The following is a 13,258-nucleotide window of genomic DNA, read 5'->3' as shown; positions in this document are numbered from 1 at the left end:
ATAAATGTGTTAAGCGAGTGTGCGGGATTCAAGATCAAAATACAAGATCCAGAGACAAAATCAACTGTATTTCTGTATAGCAATGAACTCTAAAAATGAAACTGAGAAAACAATTTTATTCATGATAGCATCAAAATGAATGCAATATTTAGGTATAAATTTACTGAAATATGTGTGAGACTTCTACATTGAAGACTGAAAAACATTGTTGAAAGAAATTAAAGGAGATCTAGATAAATAGAAAAACATCCCATTTTCATGGTTTGGAAGACAATATTGTTAAGCTGGCAATAATCTCCAAATTGGTCTGGAGATTTAATGGAATCCCTCTCAAAATTCCAACTATTCTTTTGTAGTGATTGATAAGATGATCCTAAAATTTTTAAAAAATTAATTAATTAATTAATTTTTAGCTGCATTGGGTCTTCATTGCTGTGTGCAGGCTTTCTCTAGCTGCAGTGAGCAGGGGCTACTCTTCATTGTGTTGCGTAGGCTTCTCATCGTGGTGGCTTCTCTTGTTGCGGAGCATGGGCTCTAGACACGTGGGCTTCAGTAGTTGTGGATCACGGGCTCTAGAACACAGGCCCAGTAGTTGTGGCACACGGGCTTAGCTGCTCTGCAGCATGTGGGGTCTTCCTGGACCAGGGCTTGAAACAGTGTCCCCTGCATTAGCAGGCGGATTTTTTTTTTTTTTCAGCATCATGTTTTAATTAAGGGAGCATATTCATTGTAGAGAATATATTGACTATTGTAAATGTGACTCCTCATTACAGCCTTAAAATTTTGTCAGGTGGATTCTTAACCACTGTGCCACCAGGGAAGTCCTGATGACCCTAAAATTAATATGGATATGTAAAAGACCCCGAATAACCAAAACAATCTTGAAAAGGAAGAACAAAGTTGGAGGATTCACACTTCCCAATTTCAAAACTTACTACGAAGTTTCAGTAATCAAGACATCAAGACAGTGTGGTACTGGCATGAAGATAGCCATATAGATCAATGGAATAGAAATAAGTCTATGGTCAGTTGATTTTTTTTTTTTTGCAGTACGCAGGGCAAAAATATGAATTTGCGTGTCACCCTTGCGCAGGAGCCATGCTAATCTTCTCTGTATCGCTCCAATTTTAGTATATGTGCTGCCAAAGCAAGCACTGATTAGTTGATTATTTTTTTTGTTGCTGTACGGGGGCCTCTCACTGTTGTGGCCCCTCCCGTTGCGGAGCACAGGCTCCGGACACGCAGGCTCAGCAGCCATGGCTCAGGGGCCCAGCTGCTCTGCGGCACGTGGGATCTTCCCGGACCAGGGCATGAACCCGTGTCCCCTGCATCGGCAGGCGGACTCTCAACCACTGCGCCACCAGGGAAGCCCATGGTCAGTTGATTTTTAACAAGGATGCCAAGACCATTCAATGGGAGAAAGAAGAGTCTTTTCAACAAATGGTGGTGGGACAGTTGATTATCCACAAGTGAAAGAATGAATTGGACTCATACCTCACACCATATTAAAAAATTAACGCAAAATGGATCTAAGAGTTTAATATAACAGCTAAAATTATAAAACTCTTAAAAGAAAACATAGAAGTAAATCTTTATGACCTTGGATTAGGCAATGGTTTGCTAAATATGACAACTAAAGCACAAGAAACCAAAGAAAAAATAGATAAATGGGACTTCATTGAAATTAAAAACTTTTGCACAAAGAACATTATCAAGAAAATGAAAAGACAACCTACAGAACAGTAGAAAATATTTGTAAATCATATATCTGAAAAAGGGCTTTTAGCTAGAATACATAAAAAAAACTCTTACAACTCAATAATAAAAAAAAAGACAAATAATCCAACTTAAAAATTGGGTTATTTTTTAACCCAACAACCCAAAGGATCTGAATAGATATTTCCTTAAAAAACTAAAAATAGATATTTCCACATGTGGCATGTGGAATTTTTAGTTGTGGCATGCAAATTCTTAGTTGCAGCATGTGGGATCTAGTTCCCTGACCAGGGATCGAACCCGGGCCCCCTGCATTGGGAGTATGGAGTCTTAGCCACTGGACCACCAGGGAAGTCCAGGATCACCGTTCTTTTTTGTCTGATGTACAGTGTATTGAAAACTTGTTTCAGGTATTTTGCCTGTTTCAGGTGAGGGGGTAAATCTGATCCCTGGTACTCTATCTTGGCTGGAGGTATAAGAAAGTTGGTGTGGCCATTTTAATATAAGAAAATGTAAACTTTAAGACAAGGAGTATTATCAGAGATAAAGATGTCATTTCTTAATGATAAGAGGATCTACTTTTCAAGAGAGATGGTGCTGAAATCTCCAATAATTGTGAATTTGACCAGTTCTCCTGATAGTTCTGTCAATTTTTATTTTATGTATTTTGAAGCTCTATTGTTAGGTGCTATTATGGACTAAATGTTGTGTCTCCCCAAAATTTATGTGTTGAAGCCTTAATTCCCAAAATGTTGGTATTTGGAGGTAGGGCATTTTGGTAATTAGGTTTAAATGAGGTCACGAGTGTGGGGCCCCCATGATGGGATTCGTGTTTTTATAACAAGAGGAAGAAACTAGAACTCTCTCTCTACCATGTGAGGATATAGCGAGAAGGCTGGCTGTCTACTAGCCAGGAAGAGGTCTCTATTACTGTGATCTTGAACTTCCCAGCCACCAGAACTGTGAGAAATAAAGGTCTATTGTTTAAGCCACCCAGTCTGTGGTATTTTGCTATGGCAGCCCAAGTTGACTGATACAGGTGCATATACATATTTCAAATTGTTGTGTCCTCTCAGTAATTGATAAAACAAGTGCAGTAAAAATAGTAAGGATACAGGAAATTTGAATGTTGCCAACCAATTTGACCTAATTGACATTTATATAACATTGATACAACTCCAGAGTACACTTTCTTTTCAAGCACACAAGGAACATATATCAAGGTAGACCATATGCTGGGCATTAAGACAAGTCTCAATGAATTTCAAAGGACTGAAACCATACAGAATATGTTCTGTGATCACCATGGAATTAAATTAGAAACAAATAAAAATAAATTTAAAAAAGCTAGAAAATCCCCAAACATTTGGATATTAAAGAATACCCTTTAAATCCAGAAGTCAATAAGAAATTACAAGGGATATTCAAAAATACTTTGAACTGAATGATAGTGAACTTATACCAAAATTTGGGAGATGCAGCTAAAACAACACTTTGAAGGAAAATTATAGCTTTAAATGCTAATATTAGAAAAGAACAAAGTGTTAAAATCAATTATGTATGCTTCCACCTTAAAATGCTAAAAAAGAAGAGCAAATTAAACTCAAAGGAAGGAGGATAAAGGAGATAATAGAGATAAGAGTGGAAACAAATGAAAGAGAAACAGACAAATACAGAAAATCAATAAATCCAAAAATCAATAAAAAGAACAAATTATTGATACATGCAATAAAATGGATTGACTCAAAATTATGTTAAGTGAAAGAAGTCAGATCAAAAGAGTAGGATTCCATATATCTGGGGTTCTAGACAGTGGCCCATTGATCAAATCTAGCCTAGTGCCCATTTTTGTATAACCTTGAATTAAGAATGGCTTTTACATTTTTAGAGGGCTGTAAAGGAGAAGGAGGAGGAGAAGCAGTAGTGACAGAAATTGTATGTGCCCTGCAAAGCCTAAAATGTTTACTATCTGTCCCTTTATAGAAAAGTTTTCCAATGTTTATTGAGACAAACTAAGCTATGGCAATAGAAATGAGAGTGGTATTTACGTTTTGGGTAAGATGGGAGGATGACTGGAACAGGGCACGAGCAAACGCTCTTGTGTAATGGAAATGTTTACTATTTTGATTGTGATGATTACTTGGATGTATATTCTTGTCAAAACTCATTAAAATCTGAGCATTTTATTGTACATAATTTTTTACCTTCTTTGAAGAACGAGGAGATCTTCTTCCCCCACGAGTTGCATTCACTGATTAAAATAAAAAAGCATCTTTAAAAATATATTTAACTTCCCCCCTCATATCTTTCCTTCTAAGTGGGATTGATATTTTGAATAAAGAGTTTTGTTCTAGAGGTCTTCTTTGATATTTTTAGCTTGGCTGAGAGTTAATCAAATAAAAAAAAAGTGTTTATAGAGCTTTAGAAGTTATTGTTCCCTTGGGAATATGCTTCCCAAGCAACAATTTAACATAAATGAAAATATAAATTTATGCTGTGAAAACTGCAACAGATGTTCTCTTTCTAATGTTTGCCTGTCTGTATGTGATTGGGGCTGAGCAGTGTATTCTCTCCACTTACAAGAAAAAACATCCGGCAAATTATTTTGCAACGTCTTCTGTTTTCCATCCATTGGTATGAATTTAGCTGATAGAAAGTTGTCTTGGTCTTTCTTTTCTTTACTTTTATTTTTCTTTGAATTTTATTTTTTAATACAGCAGGTTCATATTAGTTACCTATTTTATACGTATTAGTGTATATATGTCAATACCAATCTCCCAATTCATCCCACCACCCACCACCGCCCCCCACCCCCGCTTTCCCCCCTTGGTGTCCATACGTTTGTTCTCTACATCTGTGTCTCTATTTCTGCCTTGCAAACCGGTTCATCTGTATCATTTTTCTAGATTCCACATATATGTGTTAATATACAATATTTGCTTTTCTCTTTCTGGCTTACTTCACTCTGTATGACAGTCTCTAGGTCCAACCACCTCACTACAAATAACTCAGTTTTGTTCCTTTTTATGGCTGAGTAATATTCCATTGGATATATGTGCCACATCTTCTTTATCCATTCATCTGTCGATGGACACTTAGGTTGCTTCCATGTCCTGGCTATTGTAGGTAGAGCTCCAATGAACACTGTGGTACATGACTCTTTTTGAATGATGGTTTTCTCAGGATATATGCCCAGTAGTGGGATTGCTGGGTTGCATGGTAGTTCTACTTTTAGTTTTTTAAGGAACCTCCATACTGTTCTCCCTAGTGGCTGTATCAATTTACATTCCCACCAACAGTGCAAGAGGGTTCCCTTTTCTCCACACCCTCTCCGGCATTTGTTGTCTGTAGATTTTCTGAAGATGGCTATTCTGACCAGTGTGAGGCGATACCTCATTGTAGTTTTGATTTGCACTTCACTCCACTGGGTGGACTTCTGTGGTATAAGTGTTCTCCAGTTTGTGAGTCACCCGCCCAGCAGTTATGGGATTTGACTTTATTGTGATTGCGCCCCTCCTACCGTCTCACTGTGGCTTCTCCTTTGTCTTTGGATGTGGGGTATCTTTTATGGTGAGTTCCAGTGTCTTCCTGTCGATGATTGTTCAGCAGTTAGTTGTGATTCCGGTGCTCTTGCAAGAGGGAGAGAGCGCACGTCCTTCTACTCCCCCTTGTGAACGAATCTCAGGTTGTCTTGGCCTTTAAACTGATGATAATCCTATTCCAGTATGATTTATAGTTTTGAGAGTCCAAGTTATGAATTCTTTCTTTGTTAAAATTTGTGATTTTTTAAAAATCCAAAATGTTGTTAATCTGCATTTGCTTATCTGTATACCAGAAGACCTAGCTCCCTTTTCCCTCTAATCAAATGATGAAATTGGATTGTTAGAAAAATCTTTCTTGGGCTTCCCTGGTGGCGCAGTCGTTAAGAATCCGCCTGCCAATGCAGGGCACACAGGTTTGAGCTCTGATCCGGCAAGATCCCACATGCCATGGAGCAACTAAGCCCGTGCACCACAACTACTGAGCCTGCACTCTAGAGCCTGTGAGCCACAACTATTGAGCCCATGTGCCACAATTACTGAAGCCCACGTGCCTAGAGCCTGTGCTCCGCAACAAGAGAAGCCACTGCAATCAGAAGCCCACGCACCTCAACGAAGAGCAGCCCCCGCTGCCACAACTAGAGAATGCCTGCACGTATCAGCGAAGACCCAATGCAGCCAAAATTAGATAAAATAAATTAAATAAATTAATTTAAAAAAGGGAGGAAGAGGGAAGAGATATGGGGATATATGTAAATGTATAACTGATTCACTTTGTTATAAAGCAGAAACTAACACACCATTGTAAAGCAATTATACCCCAATAAAGATGCTAAAAAAATTTTAAAAAAAGGGAAAAGAATCAATAAACTTTGTTATATAGATTTTGGGTTTATTCATAAAGAAATACATAGGAGTAAAAATCCCAGAGCCACTAAAGGAGCCAATAGTATTACAGTTTTTAATTTTAGGAATATTTCACTTAAATGTAGGTTTCTATGACTCTTTTAGATATCCAGCTGGCAATAAGCAACAGAAAATAGGGAAGAAATATTGTTTAAAAAGTTGATTTACAGATACCATTTCTGAAGAAAAAGGAGGAACAGTAAAAATGGTGGCAGAGTTCTTAGACCTCTGCCTCACACCACGTATTAAATTAAATTCCAGATGGGTAAAAATATAAATAGTGTATTTCTAGCAATAGCTGTCTGGAGAAACCTCCTAGTATAGAGCACTTAAAATGCTGGATGAAATACAAAAAAGCATCTTTCTTTTTAAAGGCATGGTGATGTCAGAAAAGAAAGGGAAATTGTCAGAGACAAGAAGAAAGCTCCACTCCAGAAAAATTCCAGCTGGAGCTGGTACTTGCCTGGTGACATCTGCCAATCCCTGATGGCCTAGCAAAATGCAGAGGATAGGGGTTGAAGCCTAAGAGGGCAGGGAGTTTGGATTGAAAACACATAAAGCTGGAATTCCCTGAGTGTGAACTAGAAAAGTGATTGAACTGAAAAAAAAAAAAAATGCTGCCAACAGAAAAAAGGCAATGTGGATACCCGTCTACAAACCTGGGGCTGTGCTCACTTGGAAGTGATGTCTCATAAGTGTGCATTAGAAAAAACCCTCAAGCCCCAAACTTAGTTAAAGTGATTCTGGGTTTGCAGTGCACTAAACTACCTGGCAGAAGCAACAATGCGAGATTTTTCCACAGAGAACACATTTTCACCCAGGCCTCAATTCCCACAGATACATTTTCAAAGAATATGAGTTCACACACATTTAAAAAATCCTCAAACATAGGAGTTAATAAGACACTCCCTGTGTGAATTGGCAGAAACAATACCTAGCAGAATCAGACCTGTACATATGATATCTACTAGAATGATCAGGTACAGAATATAAAAGACATATTTAATATGCTTAAGGAAATACAAAAGACATCAAAAGTTTGGCAAAGGAGAAAGTGACCATCAAGAGGAATTATGCAGACTTGAAAACAAACCAAATAGAACTTCTGGAAATTAAAAATAAAATGGGAAAAAATAAAAAGAGGGAAATTATACTCAGGTGGAAGGAGAAGATACATCTAGGAAACTACCCAGAATGCATTAATAAGAGACAAAGGTAGCAAAAATGTGAAGGATTAAGAGATCAGGAGGAGTGAATGAAGAAGCCTACCATAAACGTAATAGGAATTCCAGAAAGAAGGGGAGCTGCAATATTCAGAGATTGTCACTGGGAATTTCCAAAACAGATGAGAGGTGTCAATTATCAGTATGAGATTCAGAAAGACAAACAATTCTCAAAGAGGATAAATAAAAAGAAATACACATCTGTATAAGATAAAGAAAGAGCAAAATTGATCATTACAAGAGGACAAGAATTAGACTGAAAGCTGTCTTTTCAACAGCCACAGTGGAACTCAGAAGATGGGAGGATACAATCTGCAAAGTGCTGGGAGAAAGTAATTGTTGTTTAATTATATGCTCAGCAAAATTTTCTTTCAAAAGAGAGGGCAAAATAAAGGTATTTCTGGACAAATAAAAACAGGAATTTACCTTCAATTGACTAAAGAAGATGCTAAAGGTTAAGCACCTTTAGGTGAAATACTCACCTTCAGTAGTCATGAGCGAAATGTAAGTTAAAGCCTCAATGATACTACTACATACCCACCAGAAGGGCTACAATTTAAAGAGACTGACTACATCAAGTGTTGTTGAGAAAATGGAGCAACGAGATGCTCATTCACTGCTGGTGGAAACTCTAGAATATGCAAGCTAATCTTTAGTGACAGAAAAACAGATTAGTGCTTGCCTAGGGATGAGGCAGGGGTAAGTGGGGTGGGAGGGAGTGATCACCAAGGGTCATGAGGAAATGTTTGTGGGGGATGGGTAGTTCACTATCTTGATTGTGGTGATGGTGATGTCAGAACTTATCAAACTGTACACTTTAAATTTATACAGTTTATTGCATGCCAATTATACCTCAATAAAAATGTAAAAAAAGGTAAGAAAGGATGGGGGGAGCAAGGAAGGAAGGAAGTAGGGAAGAAGGAAAAAGAAAAACTGAATTCAGTGGTGTGCTGGAGCCTGCAAAATTCTACTGTCTCTTCCTACGTCCACATTCAGTGATATTACATTGGTAGCTTGAAATAGGCTGTAGTGGGAGTACACTTATTGACTACAAATCAGGGATTCCCTCACCCCCACTTTACTGCTTATCACTGGATGTACATTGGCAGAAGGAAATCAATCCTAGAAATGCCTTGAATGCAAGAAAAAAATTGTGAGCAAAGAACATGAAAAACGTGAATAAATTTAAAAATAAAACGTTGTAAAAATTTGTTAATATCTAATTCATGGGGTTAAAGATAACGAGGTAGATCTAACATACAGAACAACAAGGACAACAATAGCACATAGGTCTGAAATAGGGTGACTGGAGTTCAAATATCACAAGATCCATGAATTGATTGGGAGGATGATATAGATATTAACTGCAGACTTTTTTTTTTTTTTTTTTTTTTAGGTACGTGGGCCTCTCACTGTTGTGGCCTCTCCCGTTGCGGAGCACAGGCTCCGGACGCGCGGGCTCAGCGGCCATGGCTCACGGGCCCAGCGGCTTCGCGGCACGTGGGATCCTCCCGGACCGGGGCACGAACCCATGTCCCCTGCATCAGCAGGCGGACTCTCAACCACTGCGCCACCAGGGAAGCCCTAACTGTAGACTTTTAAAGTTAAATATTAAAATGTTTAGAGTAACTACTAAAAGCATATAAATGAAGTGTATACTTTCAAAACTAGTAGAGGAAAAAAAATCCAAAAGAAGGCAAGAAGCGGTGTGCTGGAGACATCCTGTACTGGCTCCTGAGAGCCAACTGTTAAATTTTCAGTTGTTAACCATAGCTATGATTAGATATTAAAATAGATAACTTACAATTAAATATACAAAGTTTATTAATAACAGAGGTAATAAATACTCAAAATTCATCACTTCATAATTCTTTTACTATTACCTGTGCTCTTGAAGTTATTCACATCTATTCCATCTGTCTGGTGGAAATACTATGTGCGTCATTGCTCATTTTTTTCAAACTCTATATTTAGTGATGTCATGTTGGTAGCTTGAAAGGAGCCATGACAGGAGTGATTACACCCAGAAATAGGGAAACAATACAAATCAGGGCTTGGTTTATTGTTTTGCTGATAATCCAGACTCAAGAAAGTGATGAAGAAAAATGTTAACAGAGGTTAAACCTAAAAGTATGTTGTGTCTGCAGCCATTATATTGGGAATAGCACAAAATATTGAGGGAATAGCCTTTTCATATTTGAAACTATTATCTAGTTTAGCAAAGAAGATGTTCTTATTAATGTCAATGAAAATATAAACCAACATTGATATCAGAACTATATTTAGAGAGCTGGTGGTTAAACTTTTTCCAGTATGCCGCTGTAAGAAGGGGTAGATATATGCAGATATGTGTGTGCAGGTAGGAAGACAAAGTGAAAGCACAGATAAGAGTAGAAATTATTTCAACTATTTATATAATCACAATAAAGGATTAGTCAGCTTATATTAAGAAACAAACAAAGAAAACCCAATAAAATCCAGTTACATGTTATTCACAAGAGACACACCTAAAACATAAGGACAAAGAAAGGTTGGAAGTAATAAGATGGAAAAACATGTAACAAACACTAAGCAAAAGAAAGCTGGCATAGCTAGATTAATATCAAACAAAGCAGACTTTAAGGCAAAAAAAATACCAAGAATAAAAACCATCAGATAAAGATGATAGAATATTAAACACACTAGAGATAACATTTCTAAAAATATATAGAGAGATTTAGATAACATTTCTAAATATATATGCATTATATATATATGACATAACTTTATATTAAGCAAAAATCAATAAAATTATAAGGAAGAATCGATAAATCCATTATAAATGTGGAAGATTTTTTTTTTTCCAAATAGACTTTATTTTTTAGAACAGATTTATCTTTACACAAAACTTAAAAAGATAGTATGGAGATTTCTTATATACCCCCCACCCAGTTTCCCTTGTTATTAACATATTAGTATGGTACGTTTGTTATAATTAATGAACCAATATTGATACATTATTATTAAATAAAGTAGTTTATTCAAATTTCCTTAGTTTTTACCTAATGTCCTTTTTCTGTTCCAGAATCCCATCCAGGATACCACATTACATTTAGTTGTCATGTCTCCTTAGGTAGGTTCTTCTTGGTTGTGACAGTTTCTCAGACTTTCCCTGTTTTTGATGACCTTGACTATTTTGAGAAGTACCAGTCAAGTATTTTGTAGGTTACCCCTTTATTGGAAACGATGTAATGTTTTCTCATGATTAGACTGGTAATGTATTTGAGAGGAAGCCCACAGAGGTAAAGTACCATTCTCACCATATCATATCCAGGGTACATACTATCAATGTGACTTATATAGCTGTTGATGTTGACCTTGATCACCTGGCAGAGTTAATGTTTATCAGGTTTCTCCACTGTAAAGTTACTCTTTTTCCTTCCTGTCAATTCTCTACTCTTTGGAATGAAGTCACCATGTGCACCTTAAACTAAAGGAATAAGGACGCAGACGTAGAGAATGGACTTGAGGACATGGGGAGGGGGAAGGGTAAGTTGGGACGAAGTGAGAGCGTGGCATAGACTTATATATACAACCAAATGTAAAATACATAGCTAGTGAGAAGAAGCCACACAGCACAGGGAGATAAGCTCGGTGCTTTGTAACCACCTAGAGGGGTGGGGTAGGGAGGGTGGGAGGGAGACGCAAGAGGGAGGAGATATGGGGATATATGTATATGTATAGCTGATTCACTTTGTTATAAAGCAGAAACTAACACACCATTGTAAAGCAATTATACTCCAATAAAGATGTTAAAAAAAAATAAAGGAATAAGGAAGTATACTTCCCTTTTCTGAGGGCAGAGTATCTACATAAATTATTTAGAATTTTGCAAGGGAGATTTCTCTCTTCTCCTCCATCTATTTACTTATTCAATCATTTATATCAGTATGGACCCATGTATATTTATTTTATACTTTGGGCCATAATATAATACTACTTAATTTGTTATTCATATGCAAGATTTTCAACAGAAACATTAAAATTTTAAAGATTGAACATTCAGAAAATCAGTAAAGATATAGAATATTTAAATAAGACAATTAATAGTTCGATCTTATGAACACAATTAAAACATTGCACCCAACAACTGGAGAATAAAAATATATGAACTATTTTGAAGCATACATTGGACATTTATAAAACTGATCATGTGCTAAATCATATATTAAGTCAATAAATTTAAGAGAATTAATACCACTTAAACCACATTCTTTGACCATAATGCAATTACATAAAAAGTTTTAAAATCCCGTAAATTTGAAAATTTAAATGCATACTTCTAAATAATTGCTGGATCAAAGAAGAGATGAAAATGTAAATAAGGACATATTTAGATAAAAACACAAAATAAATACAACATATCAAAACTTGTAGGATGCTGCTAAAGAGAAACTTGGAGGGACATTTATAGATTTTATTCAGAAACTTGTAGAAGAAAAGAAGAAAAGCTAAAAGTAAATGAGCTAACCGTCTAATTTAGAAATTAGAAAAAAGAACAATAGAATAAGCCTAATGGAGAAGGAAGGAAATAATAAGGAAAAGAGCCAAAATTGCTGAAATAGAAAACAATGATACAACTCAGAAAATCAAGAAGGCCAAAACATTGTTCACTAAAAACCATAATGAAAAGCCAGTTGGAGAACTCCACTACCTCATTTCAAGATCTTCAAAGATACTGTAATCAAGTCTGTGTAGTAATGGCAAAAGGACAGGCATATAGATCAATGGAACAGAATTGAGTCCAGAAATTGACTGACACCGTGGTAAACTTATTTTGTAAAGATGCAAATGCAAATTTGGAGAAAGGATAATCTTTTCAATAAACAGTGCTGGAACTATGTTTTTTTTTCTAACATCTTCACTGGAGTATAATTGCTTTACAACGGTGTGTTAGTTTCTGCTATATAACAAAGAGAATCAGCTATACGTACACATACATCCCCATATCCCCTCCCTCTTGTGCCTCCCTCCCACCCCGCTAGGTGGTCACAAAGCACCGAGCTGATCTCCATGTGCTCTGCAGCTATACCCCACTAGCTACCTATTTTACATTTGGTAGTGTATATAAGTCCATGCCACTCTCTCACTTCCTCCCAGCTTACCCTTCCCCTCCCCATGTCCTCAAGTCCATTCTCTATGCCTGCGTCTTTATTCCTGTCCTGCCCCTAGGTTCTTCAGAACCTCTTTTTTTCTTTTTTAGATTCCATATATATGTGTTAGCATATAGTATTTATTTTTCTCTTTACGACTTACACCACTCTGTATGACAGTCCCTAGGTCTAGCCAACTCACTACAAATAACTCAATTTCGTTTCTTTTTATGGCTGAGTAATATTCCATTGTATATATGTGCCACATCTTCTTTATCCATTCATCTGTCGATGGACACTTAGGTTGCTTCCATGTCCTGGCTATTGTAAATAGAGCTGCAATGAACATTGGGTACATGACTCCTTTTGAATTATGGTTTTCTCAGGGTATATGCCCAGTAGTGGTATTGCTGGGTCATATGGTAGTTCTATTTTTAGGGGTTTTTTTGTTTGTTTGTGGGTTTTTTTGTGGTACTCGGGCCTCTCACTGTTGTGGCCACTCCCATTGCGGAGCACAGGCTCTGGAAGCGCAGGCTCAGCGGCCATGGCTCACAGGCCCAGCCGCTCTGTGGCATGTGGGATCTTCCCGGACTGGGTCATGAACCCGTGTCCCCTGCATCAGCAGGCGGACTCTCAAACACTGCGCCACCAGGGAAGCCCGGCTGTATCAATTTACATTCCCACCAACAGTGCAAGGGTGTTCCCTTTTCTCCACACCCTCTTCAGCATTAACTGTTTGTAG

General features: G+C 37.2%; 1 pseudogene; it reads right to left on the bottom strand.

Annotated features, from left to right (window-relative positions):
* Positions 1 to 1,060: 1,060 nt before the first annotated feature.
* On the bottom strand, positions 1,061 to 1,155 carry LOC136140514 (U6 spliceosomal RNA; annotated as a pseudogene).
* Between the last annotated feature and the right edge of the window lie 12,103 nt (positions 1,156 to 13,258).

This window comes from Phocoena phocoena, chromosome 1 (assembly GCF_963924675.1).
Source record: "Phocoena phocoena chromosome 1, mPhoPho1.1, whole genome shotgun sequence".
NCBI classification, from domain to species: Eukaryota; Metazoa; Chordata; class Mammalia; order Artiodactyla; family Phocoenidae; genus Phocoena; species Phocoena phocoena.
The sequence above is the reverse complement of the archived record's forward strand: the minus strand, read 5'-3'. Positions and strand labels throughout refer to the sequence as shown.